Genomic DNA, 5,718 nt, shown 5'->3' on the forward strand with positions numbered 1-5,718 from the left:
GAATATATAGGGAACGTTCTTGTTGTCTTCTCATGTTGAAGAGAACAGAGAGGGGGCAGGTTCTGTCAGGTCTTTTCTTCTGAGGGCTCTGGTCACAGTCATGACGTCACAGCCCTCCGACCCCACGACCTCCAGATGCCCCACCCACATGCCACATGTTGCAGGACAGCATTTCCACACGTGAATTGGGGGGGGCGACTAACTTTCAGTCCACAGCAGGGTTTTGGTAATCAGGTTTAAATGAGGTCATTTTAAATGAGAGTGGAAACCTCTGATGAGATCAGCGCCCTCACAGGGAGAGACACCAGGGGGCGTCCTTCCTCCTCTGCACAGGAGGACACAGAGAGGAGGCAGCTGACTGCCGGCCCCCAGAGCCCACCGCGGTGAGACCCGCACCTCAGACCGGAGCCCCCCGCGGTGAGACCCGCATCTCACACCGGCGCCCACCACTGTGAGACCCGCACCTCAGACCGGAGCCCACTGCAGTTAGACTCGCACCTGAGATCAGAGCCCACCGCGGTGAGACCCGCACCTCAGACTGGAGCCCCCGCATCTCACACCGGAGCCCACCACTGTGAGACCCGCACCTCAGACCGGAGCCCACTGCAGTTAGACTCGCACCTGAGATCAGAGCCCACTGCCGTGAGACCCACACCTGAGACCGGAGCCCACCGCGGTGAGACCCGCACCTCAGGCCACAGCCCACCGCGGTGAGACCCGCACCTCAGACTGGAGCTCACCGCAGTTAGACTTGCACCTGAGATCAGAGCCCACCGCGGTGAGACCCGCACCTCAGGCCACAGCCCACCGCGGTGAGCTCTGGGTCTCACACGTCCAGACTCCAGAGTGTGAGAAATAAACTTTTGTCATTGAAGCCACTCAGTCCATGGTGTTTTGTTATGGAAGCCAGAATAGATGAATACATAAGAAAAAGGACATCTCTCTGCCACCAGGAGCAGATGTCCAAGCCACTGAAGAGGGGTATGGGAACCTGATGACAAGCAGACAATGCACATGGGGACTTTTCTTCCTTCAGTCTCTGCTCCCATCCGGGCTGTGAAGCAGGGACTCTTTCCACCGACAAAGGTATCAATATCCAGCAAAGGAATTTACGGGGAAATTAAGTCTTTCTTAAAGTAATTACTTTACTGTTTGCCATCCATGCGAGTAAGTTGAAAATCCCCTCTTGCTTCCATTCTGAATGGAGGCCGAGAAGGAGAGGCAGCAGGCAACAAGGCGGCCAGAGACCACGGCGGGGGCACTGCCCACACAGAACCAGCCCAGGACCTGGGACAGCTCCTGCGACTGGCGTCTGCGTCTAGTCCTTCAGACTTCCTTCTAAAGCCTGAGATGTAGCAGTTTGTGACGGTGGGAACACATCCCTGCAGCAGAGAAGGTGGAGGGTGATGGTCACAGGGACTGCGGGGCTGTGTTCTTGGGCACTGATTCCCGCTTCTCAGCTGGGCCTTCTCAAGGGTAAAGGCTGGCCACTGTGAAGCATAAATAACTAAATAACTAACTCGATTATTAACTACTAAATAAATACCATAAAGAAGGGAACATTTGGAGGGGTCCTTCTCCCTTAAACCACAGCAGTTGGGTTATGCTCACTCTCAAATCCTGTTGGGGCTTCTGGTAAAATTTTGTTTCCTTTCCCTGAAGACAATATACAAGTTGTAGGAATTCTTAGGAGACAGGGTAAGGTTTTTGTGCTTTTGAGAGAATTGGAAATATCATTTGTGACTATTTCTGATTTAAAGATGGGTCAGTTTCTAAGGATTTTGACAAGCTCAGTGGCAGGGACCCTCTCCAGTCCCTCCCAGCACCTGTGCCGTGCACTGCAATAGCAAGCTCTGGGGACCATGCCCATCCACCTGTCAAAGGACAGCTAGTGGGTTAATACTGCTTCCACCCTAGATTCCCACGGGGGGGGGGGGAAAGAAGGCCTGGCCTGGAATGAGCTGTAGAATGATTTTCTCTTTCCTCAGAGTTAAAAAGTATAGTTCTTATTTGCAATGTTGTCGCCAAACCCCATGCAGCTGGTTTTGAACATTAAATGTGTTCAATTATGGTGGGTTTTTTTTTTTTGAGACGAAATGTATGATGTGAATTTTTAAAGAAAAATATATTTTTAAAACAGTTTTGTTGGGATAAAGCTGATGTGCCAAAACACTGCACGTATTTAATGTAAATGATCTGATGAGTTTGGACATTCACATGTGCCTGTGAAACCATCACCACAATTAATATTCATGTCTACCACCTCCCCAAATTTTCTTGTGCCTTCTTTATTTTTATGGTAAGAACATTTAACATGAGAGCTAACTTTTTAACATTTTTTATGTGCAGATACAGTGTTAACTACAGATGCTATATTGTATAGCAGATGTCTAGAACTTATTCATGTTGCATGACTGAAACTTTATATGAATTAAATGACAACTTCCTACTTCCTGCTCCCTCAGCACTGATTCTCTGTTTCTGTGAATCTGGCGTTTTTCCTTAGGTGACTGGTTTCTTTTACTTAATGTAGTGTCCTCCAGGTTTATCCATGTTGTTACAAATGGTATGACTTTTGTAACCAAGGCTGAATAATATTCCCTTGTGTGTATAGAGTACATTTTCTGTATCCACTCACCTGTCTCTGGACCTGTGGGTAGTTTCCCTGTCCTGGATGTCATTACAAGGCTGCAGTGAGCAGGGAAGTGACGATCGATACCTTGTAGAGACACTGATTTCACTTCCTTCAAATATGTACCCAGAAGTGGAATTGCTGGATTTTCAAGGTATGCAGTTCTGTTGCTAATTTTTTTTATTAATATTAAATCATAGCTGTGTACATTAATGTAATCACGGGGCACTATACACTGGTTTTATAAACAGTTTGACGCATTTTCATCACACTGGTTAACATAGCCTTCCTGGCATTTTCTTAGTTATTGTGTTAAGACAATTATATTCTACATTTACTAAGTTTCACATGTACCCTTGTAAGATGCACCACAGGTTGCTAATTTTTGGAGGAGCCTCTAAGACTCTTCTCCATAGCAGCTATGGTCCATGGTTACTGCCAATTGTCTGGCCTGAGATGATCCTCACACCAGGTGAAGTGTGAGGAAAGATGACTTCCCTTTCCTGTGTGATTGCTTCTGATGTTCTCAGCCTTCTGAATGACAGCCAGTCACATCTCTAAGGCCAGTATTTGCAGAGTTGCAGTCATCTTTGGAAGTTCGACCATTGGAACAGACAGTATAACAGGCCTCTTCAGTTCCCCGTCAGGATAGAGTCGAGAGCGCTTCTCTAAAGTCCTCATTCTTTTGTCCCTACCAGGGAAAGCTCTATGAAAATGCCTGAATTTCAGAGGAAGGAGAATGCTGTGTAATATTTTTATAAAATGCATAGAAAGCAAAAGCAGAATTTATATGTAATAGGACATAGCTACCATCTCATGATGGAGGATATAGCATAATAGAAGTCATTTATCTAGTAAGGTCAATGTAGGTAAAAATATTGAGTTAATGCCATTATTTTCTGTACCAAAAATGTATGCTTTATGTAGAAAAGATGAGGTATTGTTTTGGATCAAAATTACAGTTTTTAAATTTTTCTTCCTTGTAATTCTCAGTAAGTAAAACTCATCTGAAATAAGTTATTAGGTAGATATAGAGTCGTTCAAAACTAAAAAGTCAATTTAGAAGTTTACTAATTTCACATTTGCATCTAAGGTGAGAATCTGGTTTTCACTCACTGCATTCACTCACTATATTCTTACAGAGAATTTGCGTGTGAGGTGTGTGTATGTTGTGTATGTGTGGTGTGTGTGTGTTCATGTGTGGTGTGTGTATGTGTATCTATGTGTGTGACGTACGTGTGTATGTACATAGCTATATATGTGTGTGGTGTATAAATGTGCGTGCACATGTGTAGGTGTGTGCGTTGCGTGTGCACTTAGGCTTCTAGTCTAGGTAAGTGTGCCTTAGTAGAGTTTTCCACCTCTCTCTCTCCCTCCCTTCTCTCTCTCCCCTGTCTCTCCAATCTCTCCCTTCTTCCCCCCTTTATCTTCCCCTCCCACCTATTCTATTTCTTCTCCCCACTCCCTCTCTGTTTTCCAGGTGATTCTAACGCGTGACCTGACCTGGGAACAAATTGGGCTAATTTAGCAATTTTAGCCTTAGCTCTAGGAAGAGGTAAATTACACAGAGACACAATGTGAAATAAATGAACTGATTCAGGAGGGTGGAGGGATGGCTAAATCTCTGAAAGTGAAGACAAACGGTGAAGCTTAGGGATCTAGTGGGTTCTGCCAAGCTCCTGTCACCTGGAGGCTGAGGCCTACCTGGTCTGAGGATCGAATCTCTCTCAGCGGGGAGATTTTGGCTGCCTGGCGTCCACACTCACTGACTCAGCCTCACACGATATAACAACGAAGTCTCTTGGGAATATTTTTATAAAAGACAAAAACAGCACCCCTTCCTGATCCATTTTTCTATGTACGCCAGAAAGCCCAACCCCTGCTCTTTCCCTATGAAGCCTCCTGCACCTGCAAACTGCTGCCACCACCCCACCCCTATCCTGCCTGCCACTCTGCCTCCGAGCTTCATTTCAGTGCATCCAGGGGGAAGGCCCTAGGACCCACGCTATTCTCTATCTAGTAATCAGAGATGTGTCCTGTATGCTTAGATTTTTTTTTTTTTAATCTTCTTCAACTTGCATTCCAGACTGCTATCCAAGGGTCTGGACATCAAGCAATTTTCCCTGCCCCTGGTGTTTCGCACAGAGATAAATCTGCCCTTTTCCTGGTGCACCTCTTTGCTGCTCCTGGGTGGTCTCCTGCTCCCTGCTCCTGGGAACTCTCTGGACACCCATCTGCCCCTTTATCAGTCAAGACCTAGAGCTAAGTCACATAGCCTTTTAAGTGGACTTCCCCAGCCATGAGCAGATCCCTACTGGTGTGAGAAATCTCAATGACTTCAGTAAGAATAAGCTTCACTAAGACCACCGGGCAGCTCTGTGCACAGGTACCGAGGGGGAAATGTTGGTACAAAACAAATGGGAAATAGTGATGCTAGGACAGAAAATGTGCCAGGACGTGTGTTGTCTTCTATTCTTTGGAAAGACAGAAATTTACTTCTCGTAAAAAACCTTGGGGCGGTGCCTGTAGCTCAGTGGGTTAGGGCATATACCGAAGGTGGCTGATTCAAACTTAGCCCAGGCCAAACTGCAACAAAAAATAGCTGGGCTTTGTGGCAGGCACCTGTAGTTCATGGATGAACACTTGCACTAGACTGTTTATTGCAGCTCAATTTACAATTGCCAAAATGTGGAAACAGCCTAAATGCCAACCAACCCAGGAATGGATTAACAAGCTGTGGTATATGTACACCATGGAATACTATTCAGCTATTAAAAAAAATGGAGACTTTACATCCTTTGTATTAATCTGGATGGAAGTGGAACACATTATTCTTAGTAAAGCATCACAAGAATGGAGAAGCATGAATCCTATGTACTCAATTTTAACATGAGGACAATTAATGACAATTAAGGACATGGTGGGGGTGGGGGAAAGGGAGAGCAGAGAGAGAAAGAAGGAGGGACGTGGGGAAAGGAAGAGCAGAGAGAGGGAAGGAGGAAGAGGGGTGGGGCCTTGGTGTGAGTCACACCTTTTGGGGGAAAGACACAATTGCAAGAGGGACTTTGCCTAACAAATGCAATCAG

The sequence above is a fragment of the Nycticebus coucang genome, unplaced genomic scaffold (genome assembly GCF_027406575.1).
Source record: "Nycticebus coucang isolate mNycCou1 unplaced genomic scaffold, mNycCou1.pri scaffold_93, whole genome shotgun sequence".
NCBI lineage: Eukaryota > Metazoa > Chordata > Mammalia > Primates > Lorisidae > Nycticebus > Nycticebus coucang.